The 18621-nt window shown below is 43.6% G+C and overlaps 1 protein-coding gene across 1 annotated transcript in view; it reads left to right on the forward strand.

Moving 5' to 3' along the window:
• LOC126260023 (proton-coupled amino acid transporter 1-like) overlaps window positions 1-18621 on the forward strand; it is a 447322-nt gene that overhangs the window by 46754 nt on the left and 381947 nt on the right. The gene's annotated exons all lie outside the window — the stretch shown is intronic.

Raw genomic sequence — 18621 nt, forward strand, 5'->3', positions numbered from 1 at the left:
GTTTATACAGTTACACGGCAATCACATCTAGAAGATCAAATCCGTAGGCTTCAGAGGTTACACAAAGCGTACCCAGCTATAGACACTGTAAGTCAAAATACCAAAGCTTTGCACAGTCTCACTTAATGGTTCCAAATAAACAGCTATAAGCATAACAGTTTCAAGGTCTTGAGGAGACGAAGCTGATTACCGAATGAAAAATGCTGGGTGCATATTTTCTTAACGAACAAAGTTACAAGATAGGCAATCGTGCTTGTCAAAGTCTGCCTGATAGCTAAACAATAGTTGGCTAATACATTGTTTTTCTTCTCGCCAAAAAGGTATTTTGAGTGGTCAAGATAAATAAGATATTTTTTATATCAAATAGAATGAACACACAAATTCTGTTGTATATGCGATAAATGGTGAGCTTCGATTCAATAGGGAAATTCTGTAATTTACCGTGCACCTGCAAAGCGATCCATGCACAGGACTTTTCCACTAACTGCTCACGGATAAATATCAGACGCTTAGAGCCCTAAGAAGATGCAGGAGATGCAAAAAAAAAGGTAATTTTTACAGTTGGATTCGTAAGCTGTCTGTGCAGGCAGTAATGGGAGCGTTATGAGATTTTCAGGCGTCTTGTATAATAATCATTGGAAAAAGACGACTGTTCGGATAAACGCTATTAGGAAAGATTAAAGAATCAGCATTTAAGTAAGAAAGTAAAATGATCCTACCGGCTGTTCTATTCATCTTGCGTAAAGAAATGAGAACAAGAGAGAAGTTATCTCAAGTAACGAGACAAATCCACAGTAATTTGTGAGCGCTCAGTTTAAAAGGGTACTCCGAACCAGTACCTAGCCCTAGAAGTGGGTAGCTGAGTACTTATGTAATGGACGTTCATGCAAATGTCCGTTTAAGATCTCGTGATGGCCGACGTGCAAGTCATAGCCCTCTATTTTGCCTAGAATATTTGAACTAGGTGTAGGTTACGCCCGCGCCCTACACATCTGCATTCCACAACTATCGTACGACGTCTGGCAAAGAGTATTTATTGTATCAGTCTCATTTTCCCCTCTTCCTGTTACATTTGCACGCGAGGAGAAAGCCAGGATAAAACATGAAATAATAACAAGATTAACTGCACTGTAAACCACTGCCCCGCCGTCAAGGGCAGATGGCCCAGAGATGCTTGTCCTGCTGTACACAATGCATGCAGACACGCAACTAAGGTGCAGTTTCTGTGTTTATTATTGCGATTTTAATTATCAAGTGCTCAAAATGTTTAACTTGAGCACTGATACATGCGACAGAGCGTTTCCGGTCTTAATAGGGCACCTTGAATTTAATCTCAACTTATCGCAGGACAAGGCAGATAAGGTCTTCGGTGCTGCCGTGTAGACCTTTCATGTTCATTTTCCCTGCAGACAGAAGTCCAGAGGTGTTAAGTCAGGTGACCGTTTGGGGTATTCTGCGGTCTGGTTCCCGATCCAACGATCACCAAATGTTCTGTGAAGGCGGTCCGTAATTTTCTGAGCAGAGTGTACGGGATATCCTTCATGTTGATATCAAGTGATTGCTTTATATCCAATAGGTAGTCTTATACTAACAGTGGTACAATATTTAACCCCATCAATAAGATTAGTACCACTGACGTGATTCTTGAAAAGCACGTATCACACGTTAATAGACAGAGTTCGCAGTTTATCCATTTCCATCAGTGCGGATTTTCAGCAGGGCCAGTGTGGTATTTTGTGTACGCATTGTTTGTAACTATGCTTCATCCGTACAAAATCTTGCATAGAAACTCCTCTACACTTTGCCGTTTTCGTAGATACTACTGAGAGAGCTGTGTAGGACTCAAAGCCATTGCTACGAGGCTGTTGGTGCAGCAAGACACGGAAAAGGTGAAATACTTTGGAATGCAGTTTTCTCAGTCAACTGCTTTGGCTCATCCCGCTAGCACATTAAAACTGTCTTCGCAGTAGCAAATGGATTGTATGCCGCCGCTGCTATAACGCCAGTTTATAACACTACAACAGCGTTTACGTAGCTTATTCAATCAAATACCAAATTTGGTTTATTACGTAGTATCCCCCAACAGAACAAATAGTCCTGTCACGGAAAAGCCACGTATAACACTCCCTTTCTGCTACTGCTATACCATAACCCTAAAGTAGGAGTCAGTTTGCAAAACAGAATTATTTTGTTATAGCAATTATGGTATCAAGCAGCAGAGCAGTGTTACCCTCTGAGAGGAATTTTGTTGTTTGACCGTGTTGTACCTAACGGAGGTGGCTTATCGGAAGTGAAAGTCAGAATTACGTAAATATTTGAACAGTACGAACAAAATTTTGTCTATCTGTACTGTTCAACTGAGAAAGAAAACGGTCGCCAGCCTAACTAGGCAAAAGAATGATTAACATTCTCGTTGAAGAAAATAGTTATTAGTAACTTTAATGGATGAACACAACCTATACTTGGCCACACGCGAGTGCAATGAACTCTGACATACTCATATGTTTACGGTAAGATTGAATCTAGCAGTTGGAGCAGCACAAACTATTTGCAAAATTATAACACATACAGAAAAACACTATCACTTTCAAGGCTTACACAAACTGGGTGGTCTTTATACTGTTAATATGCACACAAGAGAGACAAACGCTTAGTAATCATGAACATATAATTTCCTACTATGCATTTTTCCACATTTACTACCGTAAGACATAAAATTAACATTTATGTAAGATACTGACTCACTTTCTGCGATTTACAACAGGTAGTAATGTGATCATTTACTAAGCAAAACTCTATAAGCCTCAGTCTTAAGAACTTTTACTTTGAAGTTGGCAACAACACATTAATAAGCATTTTTAATAAGAAAATTATTTTCAGCAAGCATAATTAACTTTAACCTACTCTCTTGCCGCATTAACTTTAATTTTCTTTTTACTAAGTTCAAGAGGCTTTAATTAGAAAACTGGGTTTTAACGTACTTTCAGTAAGGACACTCAGTAATCACTTTAGTTCACATGGAGAGGACCCTGAGAGGTGTTATGATGAGGAGAAAAGTCAAGGTAGGTACATAAATTCAGATATAAATTACCTTATATTTCAGCACATTAGCACATCCATTAAGCTGATCCTTCACTGTGCATCATTATAGTATTACGTTACAGTGATTGCGCAATGTGGTGGCAACTGCATGTTGGTAGGTGGAAGTGCAGGCAGAATTGCTGGACTTTGACATTTCTTGGTGGCGATGATAGATACAAACTCCAGAATAGTTCCAGCTATTTATCCATCCATCCGAGGCATTGGAAAGAAGCAGGAAAAGCCTCTCTCGGAATCAGCACAACACGCATCTTTTACATGGCAGTGCTCGTGTCCGACTCGTAGCTCGCCTCCGACTGCTGGCTCGTCCCCGACTGACTCTTAGTTCCACCTTTTCCACCTAGGCCAACCACAATTTGCGCGCGCTACACAGTTCCGTTCCCGAGGGGAACCACACTACCTCTTATACACAAAATTACTAAGATTCCTAAGTGAGGATCAGCAGTTTACATAACAGCAACCAAACGCATTAAATAAAACAAAACATTTACACATATTGACATCTCTACAAAAAATTATTCACACAAAATTACAATTATATACAGTAAGTTGTGTTCCCTCCAAATGGGACAAAGAGTTTAAATGAAAGATATGTTACACAGCATAGAACCAAACCATGACATCAAAGTTTGTATAAAGAAAGGAGTATACAATTTTATGTTATCGATTCTAACAAACACATTTACAGAAGCACAGCAATGTAACATTAAATGAAACAAAAGCAAAATAAATCAGTACTGCATTAGAGCTATGGTGTTACAAGTTGCCTGTCGCTCACAATTCACTGCTCTTTTTCTTTGGCGTATTGAATTCGTCACAGTTCCAGATACTTGATACGTTTCATAATGGTTATAAAGGCAGATTTGAGGGCTTGACACGGTTATTGTATGATTCAGTATACAAGAGTACCTCTGCTCTAACAGTGTTCCAGCGTTTATCGTATACGAATACCATATCCACACTTATGAGAGTCGTGTATTTTATGAAAGTCCGAACAGCTTCACAAGCGTGTTTGATTACTACAACAGCAGAGCACGGACTTGAGCTTCACATATGCACTACCGTACAAAAGTCACCTCCTTAAAGGGAGACTCCACCCATAAATTTAACTTCTTCTACGTTGCCGATTTCAACCAAATTTCAATATCTTGTCTAAGAGGTAAAGATGTAGCAATACGCCCAACTTTGAGTTCTGAACTTTTAATATTATAAATCACTCCACTCCATAACTACCACGGTGGCACTGGTACAGCAACCTAATAGATGTTTAGGTACAGAAAAAAAAAACAGTCTTGGTTGCATAAGATAGGTTTCTCTAATCTTCACGTGTGGCGCGTTTCGCCTGTTCTAGGCATCATCAGACATTCGACAAAAACTCTTGCTAATCGTGACCGAGATGTTGAACTATTTAAAAGTCCCATAGAACCGAAATGTAACAGCCAGATAGCCACAGACGATGCATCATTATATCACCGATAAAGTGCTTCCTGCTCATATCCGAGGCGTCAAACGTGATTAAGACTCCCAATGAACTGCGAGGAATCAGCCGAGGCCCCTTAAGCAGTCCAGATTCCAAATATTTTTTAGACGTACTTGTAATTGGCGTTGAGCTAAATCATCGTTTTGGAATGTAAGAGCAAACACTCCAAAGGTGTGAACAGCCATTAGGAATTGAAGTTTTAGGATGGAGTCTCCTCTTAACAGAGCATACTGGCCGCATTGGAGCGCAATGGATGGTGTAGAAATGCCACCAGGCCATGTGACCCATCACCAATGTTGTTAGTGAGGGCAGTGAAATGACGTGTGCGCATGCAATCAACGCAGTATGATGGATCGATATGGAGATGCGACACATTGGAAAGGAGGCACTATCGTGTTCAGACGACCCTATGGCCACACCGTGAACTGAATTGCCAGCTTTGTATATCACCACTGCCTGTCCAAGGCGTCTGCAAGGAATGGTGTCTCCCTCGAAGCTATCTAACATGGCGCACGAACAGTGGTTGCAGGTAGATCCTGACCAATAGGGACTGCAGGCGAGTGTCACGAACTGGATGGCACCTCAACAGTGTGCTGGACGTTAGTTTACATGAGCTATTGTAAACGTAATAGTCTACTTCACAGCGACATAAAAACAAAAGGAGCAGTTGGGGAAACTCGCCGCTTAAGTATCTCTAGTTTGTGTTGCCCTTTACCACCATGCGGCTGTAAAAGATAAACTTGACTCGCCAGCTTGTAATAACGTTTACGTTGGTTTCAAAGCCGACAAGAATTGCTATGGAATCTGCACGCAGTGGAAATTTGCAGTCAGGTACCTGGCAGAAGCTCATTGCTCGCAGAGTTGCAGAAGGCTTACACGTCTTCAGCGGGTCAGATAACATAGATATTAAATTTCCTGGCAGATTAAAGCTGTGTGCCCGACCGAGACTCGAACTCGGGACCTTTGCCTTTCGCGGGCAAGTGCTCTACCAACTGAGCTACCGAAGCACGACTCACGCCCGGTACTCACAGCTTTACTTCTGCCAGTATCTCGTCTCCCACCTTCCAAACTTTACAGAAGTCTCCTGCGAACCATGCAGAACTAGCCCTCCTGAAAGAAAGGAGTGCTAGTTCTGCAAGGTTCGCAGGAGATTTCTGTAAAGTTTGGAAGGTGGGAGACGAGATACTGGCAGAAGTAAAGCTGTGAGTACTGGGCGTGAGTCGTGCTTCGGTAGCTCAGTTGGTAGAGCACTTGCCCGCGAAAGGCAAAGGTCGCGAGTTCGAGTCTCGGTCGGGCACACAGTTTTAATCTGCCAGGAAGTTTCATATCAGCGCACACTCCGCTGCAGAGTGAAAATCTCATTCTGGAAACATCCCCCAGGCTGTGGCAAGCCATGTCTCCGCAATATCCTTTCTTTCAGGAGTGCTAGTTCTGCAAGGTTCGCAGGACACTTCTGTAAAGTTTGGAAGGTGGGAGACGAGATACTGGCAGAAGTAAAGCTGTGAGTACCGGGCGTGAGTCGTGCTTCGGTAGCTCAGTTGGTAGAGCACTTGCCCACGAAAGGCAAAGGTCCCGAGTTCGAGTCTCGGTCGGGCACACAGTTTTAATCTGCCAGGAAGTTTCATATCAGCGCACACTCCGCTGCAGAGTGAAAATCTCATTCTGGAAACATAGATATTGGACAGTAGATGACAGGAAGCGAGACTTGCGGCCCGACGAGTCGCTGTTTTCCCTAAGGCCTAATGCAAAGAGTCGAGAGCACCGACGTCACAGTGAGGCGTTTAACCGGCAGTGTGTGAAGAGTTTAGTTCATCTCTGAGATCGTTCTGTGGTTGTATTGGGGGTGTCTTTTATAGCACGACTTGGGCTCACTCATTCAAGTTATCGTTAGCACGAACCAGGCTGTTTATTTCAACGTCCTCGATCATCAAGTGTTGTCCTCTGTATTACCCCTTCAGAATAAGTACGGTGGACTTCTTCTGTCTTCCAAAATAACGACATCCTCGATGATTGGTCACCATATCACACCTCGACTGGCCTGCTAGATCATTCGATCTTATCTCGTAGAAAATGTCTGGAACTATTTAGGAACGCGGGTGAAACGTAGCAATTAATATCTCTGTAATCTGGAAACTTTGTAGGATGTAACTGTCAATGACTGGCTTCAACTGCATTTTCCTGTCTAGTACAGTTATCAGTATACCAAAACCGCTTGCAAAATGAGTTAGACACTATGTCTGTGTGGTGAGAAAATTGACAATCGACTCTTAATGAGGAAATGTGTGAGATCATACGCATGAGTACTAAAAGATATCGCCGGCCGGTGTGGCCGAGTGGTTCTAGGCGCTTGAGTCTGCAACCGTGCGACCGCTACGGTCGCATGTTCGAATCCTGCCTCGGGCATGAATGTGTGTGATGTCCTTAGGTTAGTTAGGTTTAAGTAGTTCTAAGTTCTAGGTGACTGATGACCTCAGAAGTTAAGTCCCATAGTGCTCAGAGTCATTTGAACCATTTTTTTGTTACCAGATAGGACTGACGAAGAACATCGAAAAACTGCAAAGAAGGGCAACTCGTTTTGTATTCTCGCGAAACTGGGGATGACGATCAATCAAACAGAGACGTCTTTCGATACAACAGATCTCTTCACGAAATTTCAGTCACCAACTTTCTTCGCCGAATACTAAAATATTTCACTGATGCCAGCCAGCATATGAAGAAATGATCATCTTAACAAAAATAAAAGAAATCGGAGATAGTACGGAAGATGTAAGTGTTCATTTTTCTCACGCTCCTTCAGAGAGTGAAACAATAGAGAATTACACGGTTCAGTCGAGTTAATGTGACTACTGCCTATGTTCGACGTCAACATGCAATGGTAAAATGGCCCTATCCAAAAACGCATCGAGGCAACTTTATGCATCACAGGCCATAGATGACAGGAGCGAACGAAGGCTGCGCAGATGTGTACGATCAAACAGACGTGTAACTATGGAGCAAAACTGTTCGCATAGCGCCGCGTTTAAAGTGTACCGTGCTTGGCAAAGTGGTGCTATCCAAAACCGGCGCCGAGGCTACTGTGATACAAAAAATGGTTCAAATGGCTCTGAGCACTGTGGGACTTAACATCTGAGGTCATCAGTCCCCTAGAACTTAGAACTACTTAAACCTAACTAACCTAATGACACCACACACATCCATGCCAGAGGCAGGATTCGAACCTGTGACCGTAGCGGTCGCGCGGTTCCAGACTGAAGCGCCTAGATCCGCTCGGCCACACCGGCCGACCAATTGTGATGCACCAAGTATGTAATGATACACTGAATTCTGATCACTAGGAAATCTTAAAACTAAACGCAGATGTGTTCGAATATTCATTATGTTTGCATACTTCTGTTTTCAGCGTTTCTAGAGGTTACACATTGGCAACTTATTTTTTATTCTGTATCTATTGCCAGATGTCTTTCTTGGCGCCACGGGCGTGACTTATCATAACAGTGTAACTGTGTTGTCACTTTCCCGTGAATCACGTAAACTTTTACAGAGAAGACATGCAGCCTTAGAGAAACATAGCGACCTTGTTAAACGAAATTCTTTTATTGTATGAAATAGTTTAGTCCCGGGTGACACAAGCGCTATAATGTCCATTACCGACTTCTTAGATATTTATCAGATGATTTAGCGTTATACAGATGTTTGCCAAAGTACACTTACATGTAGACTTTACTCTCTTTGTGTTCGTATTTCATTTCCGCTTTCTGTTTTAGAGGCGGAGATGGGAAACAGTAGCTGCTTAAAACATGATACTGCAGTAGTTGGCTTCTTGCCTCAAACCATTCGGCGTTCAAAATGAGACAAGATTTATCTATCATCATCGGCACAGCTTCCGTCTAGGCGTATACCAGCTGTTATCCTTATGTCAACAGTGAACACGTATCTTTATCACATTGTCAACACTGTTGTTGCGGCAACGACAGCAGACCAGGCTTCGCAAAGCCATCTGGGACGTGTAAGCAAACCGCCTACGAAATCCCCCTCCCAGGAACTACAATACTGCTGATACAGCATGCTGCAATAGCATGCCGCAACGCTGAATTTCAGTAGCCACTTACAGCACCAGAGGTGCACTTCTGTCACGACATAGCTGGCTATAGATACTTGCGGGCATTCTATAAACTACGCACCCTCCGACTCAACGTTGCAATATTAAAGTTTTGGCTGATTTCGTTGTCTAGGGGCTGGGATACGTAGTTGCCGCATTACGGGCCAAATACAGCTGAGTCTACAGTATACGATACATGGATCGAATGGTCCAAGGTTCCTATCACTCGGCAATTGCGAATTATGAATGTAATATATAAATTTATAAATGAAGGATTGCAATACAATAAAATAAAATAAAATAACGACTTTAAATGATGGGTACAATAGTAGAAGTACTTTTGGGAATGCGGTATAATTCTGCAAAACACTTATTGGTGTCGATGGTCGAGCAATTAAATAAAATACAAGTTGAATAACAGGGAAACAATAGATTCCTACAGCACGTAATTAGTTATGAACAAAAACACAGCTCGCGAAGTATTCGCTTCTAAATGCACACTACGTCTTCACTGTAGAAGCCACGGAAATCTCACAAGTCCACAAGTTGGCGCTCCGAAGTATTTCTATCTCTCGCGACCATGCGCAAACCGCTCCACACTCTCTAAGTCTCTCCGCCAATGTGCCTTCGTCGCGCCGTCGCGTCCAGCCTTCCCGCGTCCTGTGCGACTGTCCAGAACTGCCGCACTGCCAGAACTGCCTCCGTGTCCTCTCCGGAAACCCGCTTCTATCCAGTCTCCCTATTCACGAGCGCTGCGGTTGGCTAGAGCGCCCGCGCCTTGTCTTCGTGCCAACGCACAGTCACACAGACATAATGAAACATATTCGAAATACTGGATTTACATTTAAATACTTGAAATTAAATAAATATTCCTACGGCTGGACCATAAACACGCTCTAACACACATTATTAAATACATAAACAATTAAATAAACATATATCAAAAGAAAAGATGCAAAAGGTGGGCCAGGAGCCTAATGTCACTGCACTTTCTAAAACACAGTAAATAATTGACCAGTTTCTTCATGAATAGCATATATCGGCTATTAACAAAGACATAGAAGAATCAATATATTGATAAGCATACTGCTACCGTTTTTTTCGTCTAACTTTGGAGTACTTACGGCCTGACGCTATCGATAGTAATCGGCCACTTTGACCTCCAATAACTGATGTACTGTTTAAGTTACATGCCTGTAATTCATACCAATTTAGGTTTACACTAATAGCTTTCTAAAGACATGTAGAGCGACGAAATCGGACGAAATGTTTAGATTTTGGAAATTCGTTGCTGGGTGTTACTTGTATAATTTATCGTCGGATACTAAACTTTAAACTAATAAATATACTGAAAATCTGATTACACCATCAGAATCGTCGTGCAAATAATGGTAACATACATGTTTCTTTTTGAGGTATCACGATTCAACTGGCTTCTATTAACGCCATCTTTGGCACTCCCGGCAAAGACGTCTCCTTCATCGACACAAAGCACCGTCCTCGTCACAGTGGAATTCCCAGCCCCGCGGCTGGACCATACGCTGGGGCTACCCCTCTCGTCCGGCTAACGTTTGCCACCACGTGTTTGCTGCTGGGCCCTGGCTTTGACGAGCGACCTGTGCGGCCGCCCCAATTCCGAACATATAATATTTCCAGGGCGCCACAACTCGCATACTCGACTATAAATATTCGTCTTTCAGCCCTTAGCAGTACTCGTATTTGTTCTTCGACTGGTTCTGGGGCTTGCAACTGCAGCCGACGCCAAGACAGTCTCCATGCCAGCCGTCGGTCCAGTATGGGACCGAGCAGTTCCAGCTTCACCTAACAGGTCATCACCTAGCCGGTGGTCTACATGCCTCTGCTTGCCCGGGTGGTTCCGGGTCTCGAACCGGTGTCTCTGAGTGAAGACCACCGCTAAGGTGTCGTAGTGTGGCACTGCAGGCTACTCCAGGGGGTCCAGGGTCCCGCGCAGAGCACCTGTGCGCCTGACCTGCTATTCAAAGCCGCCATATCAGTTTGCCGGCTGCTGGGTGGCTCCTTCCTTGCATCAGCGCTGCCGCCTCTCGTGTGGGCGGAATGCAGCCCACAGTTCCTTCACATGCCGTTAAGGGGCAGAAACGACCTCCCTGACTAGTACTGGTCTTCATTGCCGATACGACTACAATGTCCGTGCTTTACTCATCCCTTCCTTGCACGTCATCTGCTGATTTTATTCGGTTATTTATCGGCTATCCTCTGACCAGCCAACTTCTTCACACTTGCTTCCTTCTGTGCTATTAGATATAATTATTCACACTCGACCAGAGTGTTTTGGGGGAACTGATTAAAATACACTGAACAGCGAAAGAAACTGGTACACCTGCCTAATATCGTATAGGGCCCCCGTGAGCACGCAGAATTACCGCAACACGACGTGGCCTGGACTCGACTGATGTCTGAAGTAGCGCTGGAGGTAACTGACACCGTGATCCTGCAGGGCTGTCCATAAATCCGTAAAATCTCTTCTGAACAGCACCTTGCAAGGTATCGCAGATATGCTCAATAAAGATCCTGTCTGGGGAGTTTGGTGGCCAGAGGGAAGTGTTTAAATTCAGAAGAGCGTTCCTGGAGCCACTCTGTAGCAATTCTGGACGTGTGGGGTGTCGCACGGTCCTGCTGGAATTGCCCAACTCCTTCGGAATGCACAATGGACATGGATGGAGGCAGGTGATCAGACAGGATGCTTACGTACGTGTCACCTGTCAGAGTAGTATCTAGACGTATCAGGAGTCCCATATCACTCAAACTGGACACGCCCCACACCATTATAGAGCCTCCACCAGCCTTAACAGTCCCCTGCTGACATGCAGGGTCCACAGATTAACGAGGTTGTCTCCATACATATGCACGTCCATGCGCTCGACACAATTTGAAAAGAGACTCGTCCGACCAGGCAACGTGCTTCCAATCATCAACAGTCCTATGTCGGTGTTTCCAGTCCCAGACGAGACGTAAAACTTTGTGTCGCGCAGTCATCAAGGGTACACGAGTGGGCCTTCGGCTCCGAAAGCCCATATCGATGATGTTTCGTTGAATGGTTCGCACGTTCATACTTTTTGATGGCCCAGCAGTGAAATCTGCAACAATTTGCGGAACGGTTGCACTTCTGTCACGTTGAACGATTCTCTTCAGTCGTCATTGGTCCCGTTTCTGGCCGGCTGTGGTGACCGAGCGGTTCTAGGCGCTACAGTCTGGAACCGCGCGACCGCTACGGTCGCAGGTTCGAATCCTGCCTCGGGCATGGATGTGTGTGATGTCCTTAGGTTGGTTAGGTTTAAGTAGTTCTAAGTTCTAGGGGACTGATGACCTCAGAAGTTAAGTCCCATAGTGCTCAGAGCCATTTGAACCATTTGTTCCCGTTCTTGAAGGATCTTTTTCCGGCCTCAGCGATGCCGGAGATTTGATGTTTTACCGGATTCCTGATATTCACGGTATACTCGTGAAATGATCTTACCGCAAAATCCCCACTTCATCGCTACCTCGGAGACACCATGTCCCATCGCTAGTGCACCGACTATAGCACCACGTCCAAACTCACTTAAATCTAGCTAATCTACCATTGAAGCAACATTAACCTATCTAACAATTGTGCCAGACACTTGTCGTCTTGTATAGGCGTTGCCGACCGCAGCGCCGTATTCTGCCTGTTTACATATTTCTGTATTTGAGTACGCATGTCTATACCAGTTTCTTTAGCGCTTCAGTGACTCTGAAATACCATAAACTGATTACTGATTCTATTATTATTGTTATTATTATCATTGCGTACTAAACACATTGTAATGTTGACTCACGAAAGATGTTTCACTAAACATACGAGAGGAACCTAACGTTGGCAGGTGAAGTAAAACCCGCTTTCAGATTAGTGTGCTGGTCGTCACTCTGCGCGGGCACTTGCAAACGTGACAGTTTACTTCGTAGCTCCATAAAAAAAGAAACGGCGCAGCTGGGGAAATTTGTCGCTTAAATTACTCCGTTTTGTGTTGTCTTTTACTACCCCGCGCTTGTAAAAGTTACATTTAGCTTGCCTAACAGTAAGAACTTCTTCTTCACTAGCGACTTGCAAGCAGATCTAGCATATAAGAGCCGGTTTCGGTACCGTAGTAACTGAAACGACAGTATAATACTAAAAGGCAAAGATGGCAGATTGTGGCGATACGCAACAGTTCACCATTACGATTTTCAAATCGAGCCCAAGAAACGCCGTTTCATTCCCTCTAGCACCAGAAGCTTCGACCAAGTGAGGTGGTGCACTGATTAGCATGGTGAACTTGGATTTGGGAGAACAACGGCTCAAACTGCATCCGGCCATCCAAATTTTGCTTTTATGGTTTTCCCAACATCGCTCTAGGCGAATACAGGTATGATTCCTTTGGAAGAAAATGATTGGTTTCGTTCCTCATTTTTGAAACAATCTCAGCATGTGCTCCGTCTCTAACGACCTCGTTGTCGACGGGTCGTGAAACCCCAATCTTCGTCGCTTTCGTTTTTTCGAAAGTTTCGTACTCTATCCTACTTACAAGCGTAAATCAAGCTGTCAGTTGATGCCCAGATTAGTAAACGTTAATCAAGGAGACGTAAGTGAAGAACGTGAACAATAAGAAGCGACAGTGCAACCTAGTCTGTGGATAGTATCCATTTCGAAGTGTAGATTCGGTTCCAGCAAGGAAATACTGTACTGTTGTGGTTGGCACTACTCCTTTTCCAGCCCTGAATGCACGCTCCTACAAAGAACAAGACCACCTTTACAAGCAAGTGCTGAACGAAGAGATCCGTTAGTTGCCATTACCTACCTGGTTCTAACCGACAATTACCTCTTAGCAGAGGTGTCCTTCTGTCAGTGGGAAAGAGATATAAAGGGATTGAGTGCCAAATAGGAGGAACAAAGTTAGAACAGGTGGACGGTTTCAAGTACTTAGGATGCATATTCTCACAGGATGGCAACATAGTGAAAGAACTGGAACCGAGGTGTAGCAAAGCTAATGCAGTGAGCACTCAGCTACGATCTACTCTCTTCTGCAAGAAGGAAGTCAGTGCCAAGACTAAGTTATCTATGCACCGTTCAGTCTTTCGACCAACTTTGTTGTATGGGAGCGAAAGCTGGGTGGATTCAGGTTACCTTATCAATAAGGTTGAGGTTACGGATATGAAAGTAGCTAGGATGATTGCAGATACTATTCGATGGGAACAATGGCAGGAGGGTGTCCACAATGAGGAAATCAAAGAAAAACTGGGAATGAACTCTATAGATGTAGCAGTCAGGGCGAGGAGGCTTAGATGATGTTACACGCATGGGAGAAGCAAGGTTACCCAAGAGACTCATGGGTTCAGCAGTAGAGGGTAGGAGGAGTCCGAGTAGACCAAGGAGAAGGTACCTGGATTCGGTTAAGAAAGATTTTGAAGTAATAGGCTTAACATCAGAAGGGGCACCAATGTTAGCACTGAATAGGGGATCATGGAGGAATTTTATAAGGGGCACTATGCTCCAGGCTGAACGCTGAAAGGCATAGTCAGTCTTAAATGATGATAATGATGATGATATTAATTTTTAATTTAGTTACTAAACAAAATATAATTTAATGAAGCGTTCTTGAAGTCAGGTCATAGAAGTAAACAACTCTCTCTCTCTCTCTCTCTCTCTCTCTCTCTCTCTCTGTGCGTCTCTCTCTCTCTCTCTCTCTCTCTCTCTCTCTCTCTCTCTTTCTCACACACACACACACATACACACAATGTTAAGATCACCAGGATAGGAGGCAGATCATGAAGGGACTCCAGTCACGATATCCTGGAATGGCGGCAGGCGTGAGTGCGCGACTGGAACTCAGCTGGCAACAGGTGTCCTGGCAGCCGATTCCAACGCGTGCGCCTGAAAGGCACAAGTGATGCCCACGTGGTACGCACGTGTTACGAGTGCACTACGAGGCTACCCACGAGCTGCCCAGATTCTTAAGTGCCCATGAGAGCATCCTAATTTTTTACCTTGTAGTATTTGGTTTTAGGTAGAGCACATTCCACTAAAAGCAATCATTTCACATTAGATACAAACAGCACCTTGAAGTGAGTTCATTGTAAAATATAAAACGCAACTGAACTAAATTATTAAAGCAGAACATGCATTAGTCTCATTGTACCATTACAATAAAAGCAACGAAATTTTAACAAAAAAACCAATTACATATACACACAATGACACATAACAAAATATCCCTAAATTTTAAAGTTTCCTTTTACGAAGACGGATGAAATAACAAAAACATCTTACAAAGGACCTATTCAATGAACTAAGAGCTACTCTAAGAGAAAAACAGTCCTTATTTTTAAAGATATTGTACAGTTTAATTGTTGTTTCACGATGGAGAAGTTAAATATCAGGTATTACAGACTGGCATCATTTTTGTTGAGAGTTAACGTGGAAAAAAGTGGAGTTGCAACATATGTAAGAAATGGATACAAACTCCGAAATATTGGAACAATCATTTTTCGTGTTGATTAGAACCTGGAGGTATGTTCTTGTGAGATTTTACTGCAGAACACTTCTCTGGTAATTGTAAGAGTTATAGGTTCCCCTCTGAAAAACTTTATGCATTATTGAGCTACCTGTCAGACAAAAAGAAACAGTTATTCGTTTGTGAGATTTCAATGTAGATTTCATAAAAGAGATACACAGGAAAAATGAACTGGAACGACTATTTTGATGTTTCGATCTCATTTCAGTAATTTATCTTCCAGCTTGTCTGCAGCAAGACAGCAGGACTCCAATCCATAACATATTAACAGACAACGATCAAGTTGAAACACTTAATGTGTAGCCACTTGCTAATGGACTATCTGAGTATGATGCACAATTAATGAAAATAAACAATGTAGCACCTTATAGCTCTGAGGCAGGTTAATACAAAGCAATGAGTTTTATGAGTGAGAATTGAATATGTTATTTTAAGAGTAAGCTAAAGCAGGTAGTATGGAATGAGGTATATAGAGAAAGAGATGGTAACGTCCAATTCAGTTTATTCCATAGTGATTTGGGTCAATATTTAAAAGTAGCTTCCTAAACGGTTAGTCCGAAAATCTATTAAAAAACAACTAATCCGTGGATAACTGAGGGAATTAAAATCACTTGTAAGAGGAAGAGGGAAATTTATACGAAGTTCAGAATAATTCAAGATCTGGCATTACTTGCAAACTACAAAAAATACTGAAGTATTTTAACGAAAGTCATTAAAATATCAAGAAGTTCCACAGCCTGACAGAAATAAATAATGCAGATAATAAGATTAAAACTGTACTGGATATTTTCAAATAGGAGACAGGACAGCCATCCAGTGTACAAGATAGACTAACAATTAAACTAAATGACAATGCTGTGACTGAGAATTCACAATTTACAAGTACTTTTAATGATCATTTTCTAAGCATATCAGCAAAAATAGAATTAAATGGTTGAGTTGAAGAAGCAAGAGAATATTTTGAAAATGTCATTCCACAATACTTTAAGCTACTAGAAGTAGCATCATCGTCATTCACTGAAAATAACAGAATTATAAAAGAACAAAAGATCATATGGAGCCGATGGAATTTCATATTGTATTTTGAAAAGTTGCTCTAACTTAATAAGTAATGTCTTCAGTGATACATGAATGCATTATTGGTAGAGGTAATTTTTCCAGGCAGATTAAAATGTGCAATTGCTAAACCGCTTTATAAGGAAGGTGACACGGAAGATTTAAATTATCATCGTACAGTTTCCTTATAGCATGTTTTCTCAAAATACTCGAAAAAGTAATGTACCCAAGAGCAGTCTCACATTTAAGTAGAAAAAATTTACTTAGCATTTCATTATTTGGGAACCAGAACAACTGCTTAACTGAGAATGCTATTTGTACATTCGCTCATAAAATATTGCAAGCCTTAAATAATAAAATATCGCCACTTGATATCCTTTGAGATTTTTCCAAGGTGTTTGACTGTGTAGATGAGGTTACACCCCTAGAAAAATGATATTATCATGGAATCAATGGCTTTTCTCACAACTGGTTTGAATCATACTTAACAAACAGGATGCGAAAAGTTGTTCTGAATAATTCAAACAATGATGGGGAGGTGGAAAATTTTTGTTGACTGGGGAAAAGTCTTAAAAGTAGCCCCAAAGCGTTCAATGTAGGGTTCATTCCCATTTCTTACATATGTGAATGACCTCCCACTTAACGTTCAACAAGCAAGTTGGTACCTTTTTGCAGATGATAAGTAGTGTTATAATAAATCCTATTAGAGAGAAAGCAACAGAAGGTATTACTGAGTGGTTCTCTGAAAATGCCCTGTCCCTTAATTTTGACCGAGCGAGGTGGCGCAGTGGTTAGCCCACTGGACTCGCATTCGGGAGGACGAAGGTTCAATCCCGTCTCCAGCCATCCTGATTTAAGTTTTCCGTGATTTTCCTAAATCGTTTCAGGCAAATGCCGGGATGGTTCCTTTGAAAGGGCACGGCCGATTTCCTTCCCACTCCTTCCCTAACACGAGCTTGCGCTCCGTCTCTTATGACCTCGTTGTCGACGGGACGTTAAACACTATCCACCACCTTAATTTCGAGAATACGCAGTATATTCAGTTCTGTGCAAGAAATACTCATTCCAACAACTGATGTAGCACGTGAACAGGAGTTAGTTAGTAGGGTAGAATGCTCCACAGTTTTTGGTATGCACGTTGACGGCAACTTCAAATGGAAGAAGCAAATTTTGGAGTTTCTCAGATAGTTAAGTTCAGCTACTTTTGCTCTTCATATACACTCCTGGAAATGGAAAAAAGAACACATTGACACCGGTGTGTCAGACCCACCATAATTGCTCCGGACACTGCGAGAGGGCTGTACAAGCAATGATCACACGCACGGCACAGCGGACACACCAGGAACCGCGGTGTTGGCCGTCGAATGGCGCTAGCTGCGCAGCATTTGTGCACCGCCGCCGTCAGTGTCAGCCAGTTTGCCGTGGCATACGGAGCTCCATCGCAGTCTTTAACACTGGTAGCATGCCGCGACAGCGTGGACGTGAACCGTATGTGCAGTTGACGGACTTTGAGCGAGGGCGTATAGTGGGCATGCGGGAGGCCGGGTGGACGTACCGCCGAATTGCTCAACACGTGGGGCGTGAGGTCTCCACAGTACATCGATGTTGTCGCCAGTGGTCGGCGGAAGGTGCACGTGCCCGTCGACCTGGGACCGGACCGCAGCGACGCACGGATGCACGCCAAGACCGTAGGATCCTACGCAGTGCCGTAGGGGACCGCACCGCCACTTCCCAGCAAATTAGGGACACTTTTGCTCCTGGGGTATCGGCGAGGACCATTCGCAACCGTCTCCATGAAGCTGGGCTACGGTCCCGCACACCGTTAGGCCGTCTTCCGCTCACGCCCCAACATCGTGCAGCCCGCCTCCAGTGGTGTCGCGACAGGCGTGAATGGAGGGACGAATGGAGACGTGTCGTCTTCAGCGATGAGAGTCGCTTCTGCCTTGGTGCCAATGATGGTCGTATGCGTGTTTGGCGCCGTGCAGGTGAGCGCCACAATCAGGACTGCATACGACCGAGGCACACAGGGCCAACACCCGGCATCATGGTGTGGGGAGCGATCTCCTACACTGGCCGTACACCACTGGTGATCGTCGAGGGGACACTGAATAGTGCACGGTACATCCAAACCGTCTTCGAACCCATCGTTCTACCATTCCTAGACCGGCAAGGGAACTTGCTGTTCCAACAGGACAATGCACGTCCGCATGTATCCCGTGCCACCCAACGTGCTCTAGAAGGTGTAAGTCAACTACCCTGGCCAGCAAGATCTCCGGATCTGTCCCCGATTGAGCATGTTTGGGACTGGATGAAGCGTCGTCTCACTCGGTCTGCACGTCCAG

Source organism: Schistocerca nitens, chromosome 5 (assembly GCF_023898315.1).
Source record: "Schistocerca nitens isolate TAMUIC-IGC-003100 chromosome 5, iqSchNite1.1, whole genome shotgun sequence".
NCBI lineage: Eukaryota > Metazoa > Arthropoda > Insecta > Orthoptera > Acrididae > Schistocerca > Schistocerca nitens.